The following is a 13,750-nucleotide window of genomic DNA, read 5'->3' on the forward strand; positions in this document are numbered from 1 at the left end:
TATCACTTGTCATCAGGGAAATACAAATCAAAACCACAATGACATATCACCTTACACCAGTTAGAATGGCTAAAATTAACAAGACAGGAAACAACAGATGTTGTTCCCACTGTTGGTGGGAATGAAAGCTGGTACAGCCACTCTGGAAAACAGTATGGAGGCTCCTCAAAAAGTTAAATAAAGTAGAGCTACCCTATGACACAGCAATTGCACTATTGGGTATTTACCCCAAAGATAGAGATGTAGTGAAAAGAAAGGGCACATGCACCCCAATGTTCATAGCAATGTTCTCAGCAGCCAATGTCCACAATAACCAAACTGGAAGGAGCTGAGATATCCTTCAACAGATGAATAGATAAAGAAGATGTTCATATATACAATGGAATATTGCTTGGCTAACAAAAAGGATGAATACCTACCATTTACATGGACATGGATAGAACTTGAGGGTATTATGCTAAGTGAAATAAATCAAGCAGAGAAAAGACAATTATCATATGGTTTCACTCATATGTGGAATATAAGAAATAGCACAGAAGATCATCAGGGAAGAGAGAAAACTTAATGGGAAAAAATCAGAGAATACAAACCATGAGAGACTCTTGATTCTGGGAAACAAACAGGGTTGTGGAAGGGGGTTTGGGGGGATGGGCATTAAGAAGGGCATGTGATGTGATGAGCAGTGGGTGTTGTACACAACTAATGAATCAATGAAAACTACATTGAAAACTAATGATGTACCATATGTTGACTAATTGAATTAAAAAAAAAAAAAAAAAAAGAATACCTGACGGGGCAATATTCAAAAACGAGTATGAGAGTAAGGGGCATAGTTTCAGTTCTGCATGACTAATTTACTTAAAATATTTTCCTTGATGGAAAAGGGCCTAAAATCACATAACATCTACTTTCTCATTTTTTCCCTTTTACCTCACCTTTCAGAGTATTTTCCCTTACATGTGAAGTGATTTTTCCTTCCTACGCTATTGAAAAATCTTCAGTTTCTATTTATTTGCTTTATTTCCAAGTGATTTTTTCTGTATTCTTTAGATCCACTGTGAGTTGATAAGTAGAATCAAGTTTCAAGGTACTCTCATCTCACCTAGCAAGTATCTCTTTCAGTAAGACTATAAAAGTCCCTTCCTCTTATCTTTATAAATTTGCATGCATTACATTTACATGACAAGCTGTGGTTCTCTGATAAGTCAACAACCCTCTAAAATTTCCAAATCTTATCAAAGCTCTTCCAGTTGTTCTGGAACTGAGTCTCCTAACTCCTAAGGAGGAAAAACAAAAACAAAAACAAAACAAACATAAAGATTCTACTATTATGTTACTAGCCTTACAGGTCATTGAAAAGATTCCTAATCTGGGTATTTTGAAATAGCCTTTTTTTACCATGTTTCCTTCCTACTGGCAATTTTAGGCTGATATCTTTATCTGCCATGAGTAAAAGTGCTATTATTGCTAGCACATCATTAATGTCCAGCAGGAGTATAACAAATTACATCTTTTCTCTGCAATTTTACTCTAGCACTATTTTTCTGTTGTTGTTAAAATGTATTAAACTGGACTTCCACTTGGCACAAGAGCACAGAGATACTCTATAACTGTCAAGGTCACTAATACATTTGCAATTGGGGTTATCATATTATTTTTGGTCTGCTTACAGAACAGCCAGACAAAAGAATCCCCAGTTGAAAGTGGGGCAAAATCAGAATATGTGTGGAAATAAGGCATGGCCCATTTGTGAATATATTTACTAAAAACAGTGTAATTTAGCTATTTACCAACTTAGAAAGCTGGAGTCCAGTATTGTTAAATTTTTCAATTGAAATATTCATAGTAGAGATAATCAAGGTGATGTGGGTCATAAGACTTTTTTTAAAAAGATTTTTTACTTATTTATTTGAGAGAGAAAGATAGAGCAGGAGAAGAGGTAGAGGGAGAAGAACACATTCCCTGCTGAGCAAGGAGCCTGATGTGGGGCTCGATTGCAAGACCCCAAGATCATGACCTGAACCAAGGGCAGACACTTAACAGACTGAGCCACACATGTGCCCCCATAAGACATTTTCTATATCCTTTCAAGTTTCCTTACAAGGAGAATTTTGTTTGTTTGTTTCTGTTTTGGGCCAGAATTTTTGCAGGTGATAGGAGTATACATGAACAATTTATTACATTATATTTTTTTCTGCAGGTCATAAGAAGTAGAAATTGGGAAAAGCTATCAGACAGAATACCTGAGTTATAACAATTAATTTTGGTCATATTTAATTATTTACTAACATTCATCTTCACTCCTTTTAAGTGTTACAGAAATTTTGTGGGAAGCCTAATGAATGTCAATTTTTCCTTTAATGTATTTCAAATTGCTTTCAGACAAATTGCCTCATTTTATCCTCAGAAAAACTATAAGCTAATTAATATTCACATGCATTCATTCTCTCTCTAACCTCTTATAGATGGTCCATATGGTTAATCACCAATTCTTATCACTTAACTCAATAATAAGACAGATCTTGTTTTTACTCAGATCTTATTTTTACTCAGAAAATATCCCAACAGCTTCACTTAATCTTGCAAGCATGAAATCTGGCTAAGGTAGCTTGGTGCTTCCTGGGAAACCCAATGTATCATGCATATTTGAAACACAGATAGTCTGTAATACGCAATATATCAACTTTAGATAAAAAGTTATCCAGCCTTCCTACAAAAGCTTCCAACTGAGATAAGCAATCTCATAGTACTTTAGTATAGCATTTATTATATTATTTTGTAACTGCTTGTTTACTTTTCTGTCATAACAATTGATACTGGTTTCAAAATATGAAAATATGCCTTTTAAATCTGCATTGTCCCTAGCAAGACTTATGGGACCTTTTTGATAGGCAATAATTTTTTGTACATTCATGACTGGAACGCTCTCCTCTTCACCTTTGTCTCCCAAAGTTTTCTTTATTGTCCAGAGAACCATTTTGGGAAATCAATTGACTCAAGAATCTTGAGACTTATCCTAAAGGCAATTAAAAACCTGAAAAGAAGATAGTGGAGTGGGAGAAAATTAGCATGCTTTCACCCTAGAAAACACTTGCAAAGCTTTATTAATTCTTCCATCTTTTCTCCACTTTCAAACACAATTGTCCTGCTTAGGGAATGGGGCCTTCAATAACAAAGATTATGCCATATTTACAAGCCTTAGTTGCCGGACATAATGTTCTTGAATTGTCCTTATTACTCAAACTTACTTCCTAGCTCTCACATGTCAAATGTGCCAAGATCTTGTGTTATTCAATCTCTTCCTTGCTTATACTAATTAATATCTATGTTTACCCTGAATATTTCATATTTTCTATTTGGATCATATTCTGTAACTGGAGCATATAATCCAATTCTCCCTGTTTAGGATATTACACTTTACTTAGTACAAGTTTTAGAATCTTTTTTCAACTTTTACAATGATATATTATAAACATATTTCACCCCTAGGTTTTCTCACTATTTTAACGTGTATTTCTGATGACTTGTGATTCGCAGTTCAGAGGTTTAAAGGCTCTATGAATGATTTAGTAAGTAGGATATTCTTCATTTGCAAAATTGATTGATTTATTTTAAATTTGTGTTACATTTAAAGAAAACATCATATGTCATTGAGGGATATTCTGTCAAACATTCTTCAGAAATTACATTTTGGTCATTAGTATTGTGGATTTTTTATTTATATATTATTAAAGAATAACAGAGCAAAAATACAAAAACATGATTTTATTTTTTAAAATGTATGGACCGTAGGGGCACCTGGGTGGCTCAGTCGGTTAAAGCCTCTGCCTTCGGCTCAGGTCATGATCCCAGGATCCTGGGATCTGGGCCCCACATCGGGCTCTCTGCTCAGCAGGGAGCCTGCTTCCTCCAATCTCTCTCTCTGCCTGCCTCTCTGCCTACTTGTGATCTCTGTCTGTCAAATAAATAAATAAATAAAATCTTTTAAAAAAATGTCTGGACTGTAGAGGTGGTACATAGATCAGTAGTTAAAAGCTATTTAAGGTGAGAAAGGCTAATAGGTGAAAGACAGAAGGTTGTATAAGGTGGTTAATATATTCTGTATGCTCTAGTATTATGGATACTTGACATTATGCTTTAAACCTTTGCTGCACAAAACTGAACGTTATTATATGCAGATTTAAATTTGGGTGGGGGGACTGGGAGATACCAGAATGGAGCATTGGATATGATGAAACAATCTAGCTATATTACAAATATATGAAACAACGTCAGTACATGGAGTAGAGATGGAAAAGATGCTGACCTAAGTAGCTTTGGAAATAAGCAGATTCTGTAAGAATAAAGTCAAAAGTAACTGAACATAAGAACCCTACATTAATGAATAAAATTGTTTCTTATGGGATTTTGGTTAAAATCTCTGAAACCACTATATGTATATACTGGAACTGAACAATTAAGTAAATGAATGGCAGATAGTGAAAGCTTGAGCATATGGCTGATTGTAGGACGTGGGCAGGAAACATACAATATGAACCTGGAGCATCGGGTCATGCCAGGAAATAGGGATGTGCTCAACAACAATAAACAACAACAACAACACACAATAATGGATTGATGTCAAATATAAGAACTAACTGAAAAAACTTCTAATAGACAAAGCTAGGAAAATTTGAGCAAACAAATTCAGGATATTAGATTATACAAGAAGTATACAGTAAGTATCCATGCATCTATACTTACATAAATCAATGATAAAAAATAAATATATGGAGTAGAATATACAAATCACCTGTGAAGAATTATAAATAATTTTTGAAGATATTTTATCATCAAGGAGGTGATGCATAACTCCTTACGCTTAAAGTGTGTATTACACATAGGAACTTTTGCCCAAAGTGCATATAATATGAAACAGGAAACAAAAAGCATAACTTCACAGTAAATAAACCTAACAAACACTATTTCAGCTTGGTGACCAAGGTTAATATCAACAGTGATAAGTCATGTTGACAGGTTGTACTCTTGATGTGATGGTGACACTTGACCTCTGTAGTATTCCTCCTCAAACCCATAACCCACATCTAATCTTAAGAAAAATATCAGACAAATCCCAACTGAGGAATATTCTACAAAATACATGACTTTTGAAGTTGTATTTTTCTTGACAAACAGCATTGAAATTGATACACATGAGCTTTTAATCCATTTGTAAAATCTCTTCTTTCATTAGGTTTGTAACACTGGGTGATCTTTCTTTAGGGAGAAGTTCCGGACAATTTTTTGATGGATTTTCCCCTAAACAGTAGTTTAAATTTAGCTGATTGCTTATATTCAGAATCATCTGGCTACTGGCATTTTACTTCATGTCTAAAAATTAGTTTTTCATCTTATATATTTCTTCAAACTTCCTCACATTCACATACTTGTTCTTCTTGTTTTTCTATTTCATTTTTCTTCATTTATTAATTAATTTAACAAATTTTTAAATTGAATACACAATGTGCCAAGAGCTTTTCTGTGCAATAAGGAAATAAAAATTAAGACTAATTTTTTGTCATCTTGGAATTTATTTCCTTATAAGGTCTGGTGGGGATTCAATAACAAGAAAATTAGATTATACTATAATTTCAATGACAATAAATGTGATAATTTAAGTATGAGTTAAAACTTGGGGATATGGATTGGTTTTAATTTAAAATAAATTATAATTATACAAGACCTTAAGAAGGTGAAGGATTAAAATATGTGATCCACATGGGATCACTCTCCACTTCCAAGTTTATATATGTGTCAAAATGTCTGATTTAGTTCATGAAAGCATTTCACACAGGGGAAATAGAAAAACACAAGGGTTCAAGTTAGAAACTACCTGATGCATCTGAAAAAAGTACTATTGTTTTTTATATGTGGTACTGACACCTCTTTGACTAATTTCACAATTTCTACCTTTATACCATATAGTGGCCAGTAATCACTATTTGTTGACTAGGTAAATATGCAAATCAATGAATGATAGTCAAAAGAATAAAAAAACTTCCAGTGATATACTAAATTTAATTATTCATGATGAATACCTAAAAGGTAATCTCCAAGCTGTAATGTATGTATGAATACCAAATGAAGCTAGAAGAGTTTAGTACACAGAATGCAATCAATTTTTACACTTGTTTCAGAGCTAGGTTTTTTTTGAGATTTTTTTAAATGATTGATTGATTGATGATTGATTGATTTGACAGAGTCAAAGTGAGGACAAGCAGGGGTAGCTGCAGACAGAGGGAGAGGGAAAAGCAGGCTTCCTGCTGAGCAGGGAGCCCAATGAGGGGCTGGACTCCAGCACTCTGGGATCACAACCTGAGCTGAAGTCGTATGTTTAACCAACTGAGTACCCAGGAGCCCCTCAGAGATAGATTTGAAGCTTTCTATAAATCACTATGGTGATTGGAAGATAACTTAGTAAATAATATTTCTGTTACTTAATCTAAGATGTCTCATAAATTTACCAATATTCACTTTAGTTTACCCCAGTATTACAAGGTGTTTCTTATCATGCCCTTTAGATATATTGTTGATAAAATGCTACCGATTTTTAGCTCAGAATGTATACTCCTGAGTTTTCACAACATACAATTTTATTTTGCCATTTTGAATTGGTACTTTTCACCCAAACTTACAGGAAATGAGTTAGGTTGGTCAATCTTTGAAGTGAGAATAACAAATTGAAGAACAGTAAACACCCAATCTTTTTTAAACACAAAAGCCTTTTAACAGAAGGATGTCACCAATGTTCCATGGACCTTTGAAAATTATTTATGGAGTTAATATGAACAAATAATTTATTTGATGTTAGAGTTTTTTATTTTTCACATTATTCACAAAAAGGAAATAAAATAAAATATATCCCTAGAATACTGCCCTTTCTTGCAACTATCTGGCAAGAAGATGATGATGGGCCTCTTTAAAGCTTAAAGAATACAGTAGGTGATAGAAGAGGGAGCAAGAAGAGGCCAAAAAGTATCCTGGTAGGGTGGGTTTTGATGTGCATATTTTCTCTTAAATAACTTTTCATAATTTATTAGGTGTTAAAAGCTACTGTGAGATTCCAGAGCAGAATGAGTTGCAAATGAAGGAGCACATTTGGAAATGTCTAAGCCTTTTGTCTTTCCATGTTCCATTTTATCATCTTCACTCAAGAAACTGACACCGTAGTCCTCAGATCTGCCTTTTTTTCCTCTGCAATGAATACTATTTTTTTTTTTTTAGATCCTTAGTGATTTTATTCAAATTTCAGTTAGACAAGTATTTACTTGACAACTATAGCCAGGCAGTAAGGGTCACTTAAAAATCATGTAGATTAGTTTGTAAATACTGATACTGGTAAATTACATGTAAATTAATTTATAAATACTGATACTAGAGGATTATAGGGAAGCAATAACTGTATGAGAGTATATATGTTTCTTTGCATTGAATACTTTTATGTGTGAACCACAGAAATAAAGTTAAAATGAATGTGCAAAATATGTAGACTCATCATTTCAAAAATTCAGGATTGAGTATTGTACAAAGCCTTTTCTCATTATTTGTAATATTTATTAACAAAAATGTCTCACAGACAAGAATAAATATTTAATGAAGAATGTGTTTTTCAAAATATACCACACTTCAGTAATATATCTCAACATCAATAAACTGTTTTTTTAGGATATATATATATATATATATATATATATATATGTATATTTGATCTAATGTTTATTATATCCTTTTACCTTTACTAATTAAAAATATATTCTGTAAATAATTAGTGTGTATAATTGGCTCACCATATCCAATTGTGTTGGTGAAATAGACATTTGTGGGAAAAGTATTGGAATTTTTCTTTCTCTCTTTCCTAAGTGATACATGTTTATTCGATAACCAATTTTATCATCTAATTGGTGCTATTAACATTACTTACTAAAATTGAAATCCAAATAAATGAAATTAGAAGTCTTTTTATATTTAGTCTGTTGAACTGAATATCATTATGATTATTGACAAGATCCTATTAAGAGTAGTATCCACTGGGGGCACCTGGGTGGCTCAGTGGGTTAAAGCCTCTGCCTTCGGCTCAGGTCATGAACCCAGGGTCCTGGGATCGGGGGGGAGCCTGCTTCCTCCAATCTCTCTCTCTGCCTACTTGTGATTTCTGTCTGTCAAATAAATAAATAAAAATCTTTAAAAAAAAGAAAAAAAAAGAGTAGTATCCACTGCCCAATGAAAGTGGTAACACATAGAAGGACAATGTGATAAATAATTTTTAAAAGTTACAATGTAAATGTTACAGTAGGAAAAAAAGGAGATATTATTTCCAGCAAAGACACTTTAAGTATGCCTTGTGCAGAATTTGGATCTGAGCTGTATCATAAATATATGGTTTATTGGTTCCGATTTCATGGCATCTACAGAAATTGATAATTTAACTAAGCAAGGGTATGTATAAGCAATAAGAGACTTACAGATTGGAATAATTTTGGAATAGCTGGAAGTATGGGTTCTAGGCTTAACCTCTAAGACCTCTTCTGAATTATCAGAAGTTACCACCTTTATTCTAGAACAGCTAGAGAACATTTACTTTCTCAGCATACGTCTTTATGCTGAGAGGATTCGTGGTCATTGTATGCATGAAGAGCAATGCATTCAAATGTGGTGCATGTTACGGCTAAAGAGACTCAATCTTGTACTATTTTCTTGTTAGTTCAGACCTCAAGGCAAAGCTATTTGTTACTCACTTTGAAGACGTGAATAACGTGCCCCTCATCTAGCAACACAGACATCTCAGGAGCATGGGAACACCTTCCAATTTCCATTAGTGATGTGGGCTAATATAATGAATGTCCATGCATATTAACTATGAGCGGAATGGGAGTGTTGACATAGCCCTGAGCAAAATTGTTATAAATTTGATTGAAGGCACTCAGCTGTCCTTGTCATGGGAATGCAAATGGCTTCCACCTTTCTTCGTTTTATTTGCAGAGATAAATCATTTGCAAAATCATTGGTTATTAAACAGATACCAGGGATGTGTTGATTTGCCTAATTGTCCCATTAAAGAGTCTATATCTGAAACATCAGTTGCAACTAGAATTCTGGCCCCATTCAGCTTACAATATTTCACTATAATCCTTTAAGATGCATCTGTCTCCAGGAAAATCATAAGAGGATAATTAAGTTAGAAAGTAAAATAAATATTTTACCTTGACTTTTTTCACATATGTAAGGTGCTAATAAATACTGCTCTTCCTATAGATCTTTACCGTATTATTCGATAGTGAAGTGTCACTCCAAAAATTTCCCCATGGTTTTTCTAATCGTATTCACCTTCCCAGTTAAAACTTACTTAGTAATTTAGTATAAAAGCTTGAGGAAGTCTGCAATGTAAAGCAAAATATACGAAAAAGTAATATTAGAGAAAATAATCATAAAGAATCTATTCACTTTTTCCGCATATTCATAATAAAATTTCCAGGGTTATAGAACAGAAAAAAAGTAGAAGGAAATAAATTATTAAAAATAATAGAAGATTTTTTTCTCAATCAGATGATAATCATCATTCTTCTGCTTGAAAGGGCTGATGGACTGCCAGTCTAGTTAAAAGCAAACTAACCTAGAGATAGATATGTTTTGCTAAAATATCAGAATTTTAAATATAGAAGAAAATTGTAAAATCATCCAGACCAAAAGTGGTTTGGTTAAAAGAGAAGAAATATTAGATGGGCATTAGGCTTACATTTTTATGATTATAAACTAGAAAATAATTAAGCCTCTTACATTTCCAAAAGAAAATCATTTTGACCCCAAATTTTAATTAAAATATGTACTTAAATATTTTAATTAAAATATAAATCTGATGTGAGAAATAAAATCTGGTATAAGAGAAAAAAGGTAAAGAAAAATATTTTGACAATGATTTATACATTCTTCTATGAGAAAACAAAATTGAAAAAAAAAAAAATTAGAATCTTCCTGCAACCACTAAAGCTAAGGACATCAGGTATCTCCTGCAAAGAAGAAAGGGATGTTTTACATTCAGCTATAATCTTCAAAAAATTTGTCTACCATGTTGTCATTCATTCTCTATTTTCCTATTTTCCTTAGTATTACTTTAAATATTTTGATATTTTAAATATTTTTATATTCCCTTTTGGATCTCTACAGTTTTGAAGCTATGGATAGTGGTAGCTCTAGATATTATAATTATATTATAATATTTATCCTTAACTTCTCAAGGTTGTCCTTCACAGAATAGAAAAATCACTTCACATATTATGTAAGAAGTATTATTCTTTTTACCCCTACCCACAATTTGTGTAATCATTGTCATATTTGCTTACAAAATTAATAAATTCTCGGGTAATAAATTCTCTGCCTGACACTCTTCCTACTTGTGCTCTCTATCTCTCTGACAAATAAATAAATAAATAAACAAACCTTTAAAAAAATCCATTGTGTTTTCTCAATGAAATACCCTTTAAATAGTTATTAATATTGAAAGAATATTTACAATATGTTTACTCATTCCATTCCTTTTCATTCCTTCATAGATCTAAGTTCTTTTGGACATGTAAATTCCCCTGTAGCATTTTCCTTGTGAAAATATTTTTCCCCTCTGAATTTTTTCTGAATTGGTGGAAGGACTATTAAGATTCCCAGGCAGATCCACCCTACTATAACTAAACAAGTTGTATTGCTTCCAAAATGCAGTTCTTTTGTGTCTTGTGTCTTGACTTACCTTTCTTGGCTCTGGTAATAAATCTAACCAAGCAGGGAAGATCATTTATTCTTATTGACTGTTTCTGACTCTGTTTTGTTTCTCAGCCAAGTCTGATTACATTTTGTAAATGAACATCGTTTTGTTTCCTCTTTAGCAGTAACATTGGGAGGTTGGCTTTGATTATATTATCTGACCATATGGTCTTTTACAAGTGACAGAAAACACTATCTTTCTGTTTATCCCTGTGTTTGCTTGTGTTGAGGACTCTGTTATCTCTTGATATTCACTTTGGCAATAGATCATAAGAATATGATTTTAGGGTGCCTGGGTGGCTTGGTGGGTTAAGCCTCTGCTTTTGGCTCAGGTCATTATCTCAGGGTCCTGGGTTCAAGGCCCACATCAGGCTCTCTGCTCAGCGAGGAGCCTGCTGCTCCCTCTCTCTCTCTGCCTCTCTGTCTACTTGTGATCTCTCTGTCTGTCAAATTAACAAATAAAATCTTAAAAATAAAGAATATGATTTTAAAAGATAGGTGGCTGATCTCTAATGCAAAGATGATAAAATTCTCATATTACATAATAAAACTTTAATTATGTATAATCTGATTAATAGATAAAACCCTTAAAGTTTGTATTGTTTGCGCATTCTGTGAACTTGAATCACTTTTTTTTTTAAAGATTTTATTTATTTATTTGACAAATAGAAAGAGAGCATAAGCAGGGGGAGTAGGGGGGAGAGAATCAGGCTCCCCACTGAGCGGGCAGAAGAATGCAGGCTAGATCCTAGGACTCTGGGAACCAAAGGCAGATGCCTCACCAATTGAGCCACCCAGGCACTGTTTGAATCACTTTAACTTTTTTTTTTTTTTTTTTTTAAGCACTCTAATGAAAATCAGTTCTTGCTTCAAGGACATCTCAAAATTATTCAAGTCTACCTGACCATCACAACCTGAAAGTGATGCAACTGATTGCTGCTTTGGTTTGAATACAGCAAATTGTTCCTTGTATTAACACTTGACCAATGGCCAAAGTTGAAAAACTGGCTATTGGTCCTCTATGTTTCTTTGTGGTGAGTGTGTGAGAAACTAATTTCTGAAATAGTTTTTATTCTACAAAAAGAAAATAATTACTTTTTTAAGTGTGCTTTTCATTGTAGCCTTTTTTGTTTCTATGATTGGCTCCTTTTTTAAGACTTTTGGAGACTTAACTGGTCATATAAATATTTCATTTGTGTGTATTATAGAGTCCTCTAATTAGAACAGATCTACCATAAAGGGGGTAAAGTGTATGCAAAGTTTTAAAGATTGGAACCATTTTTATGTGGTTCAAAGAGCAAAGAGCTCTGACTTTAAAAAAAAAAAAAAGAGCAAAAAAGGCTTTTCTTGGTTTGGATGAAAAGTGTATGAATGAATCTAAATTAGTATCATAATTAAATGTACATGAAATGAAAACCTGTACTTCTGGCTTGTAAAGTGCTCTTTCCCTGACTTAGATTATCAGAGGGTTCTAATTGCATGTTTTTTGCTCATTTCTCTTGAAAAAAATAAGACAACCACACAGAAATATACAATGTCTAGGCAAGATGTTTGCAAGAAACCTCTGGGTCTGTAAAAATTGTTAAATTTTATCTTGACCCAAAATATCTAGACTAGTGCTTTCAAAAACAACACAAATGAAATAGGGAGATATATCCCCTGACCCAAAACATCTTATCCTGAATTTCTGTGGCTTTTAAGCCCTGTGCATAGAGTGAAATGCCTATTCAGGGCTTAGTCCCAGATAAAATGGACTATAAACTATAGAGAATAGCTGTCTTCAAACTTTTTCTAGTTTACCTGAGTAGTTCATAAGATTTGCTTTGTGTGTGTGTGATTTTTTTTTTTAAGGACTTCAACTCTATTATTCTACTTACCATTACTATTATTAATAGTGTAACTAATTGGGATATTTTCTGACTAAACAGCAGTACAACTCCAAAAGTAATGGGACAGTTGCTAAGAGTAGATCTTAAAAATTCTTATTACAAGAAAAAATTCTAACTATTTAAAAAGATATATGTTAACAAAACTTGTGTGGTAATGACATCGCAATAGGTACATTTATAAATGATTATGTTTATACCTTGGACTAACATAATAGCATATAGAAATTGTATATCAATAAAACTGGAGGAGTGCTTGGATAGCTCAGTTGGTTAAGGGTCTGCATTGGCTCAGGTCATGATCCCAGAGTCCTGGGATCAAACCCCATATCAGGGTCCCTGCTTGGTGGGGAGCCTGCCTCTCCCTCTCCTTCTGCCTCCTGCCATCTCTGCTTGTGCTCTTTCTTTCTGTCATATAAATAAATAAAATATTTTAAATACATAAATAAAACTGGGAAAAAATGTAATGATGGATATGTCTGTCTCCAAATTACTGCTTAAATATACTGTCTCCTAATAGCCTTAGCTTGATTCTTAGGGAAGCTGTCTGGAGTGAGAATCTCTATAAAATTCCCAACTTTTTAGACAAAAGTCTCACAAGACAGAAAGAGTTTTAGGCAGGGGGGAGGCTAAAGAATTCTCAGCTACTTCAAGTGCACCAATGTGGAAGCTTGTTTCAAATTACTGATTTCAGTCTAATTAATGAATAAGCTTGGCACAGAAGTGTAACACACATGTATAAACTTTTGGGAGTCCAGGGGACAGGAACCTCTTTGGGGGGGTCTAAGAGATGTTATTCCATCAATTCCATGCTATTCTGTAACACAGAAATTAGAAGGAAGCATAGGAGTTCGGATAATATGGAAATTCCCAGGAAAAACAATTTTGCATTAAGCCATAAATAATGTAATTATAAAAAAATTTTCTTTTCTTTTTGTCTTATTGCTGTGGAACATACTATTTTTTAAGATGAAAAAAAAATCTCTCAGCATTTTGGCCTAATATAACTGAACACAGCATGCTAATTTTGCCATTTGGTAAAGAAAATTAATACTGGATCATATAAAAAATGTGCA

Source organism: Lontra canadensis, unplaced genomic scaffold (assembly GCF_010015895.1).
Source record: "Lontra canadensis isolate GAN:19392208 unplaced genomic scaffold, GSC_riverotter_1.0 scaffold95, whole genome shotgun sequence".
In the NCBI taxonomy this organism is placed as follows: Eukaryota; Metazoa; Chordata; class Mammalia; order Carnivora; family Mustelidae; genus Lontra; species Lontra canadensis.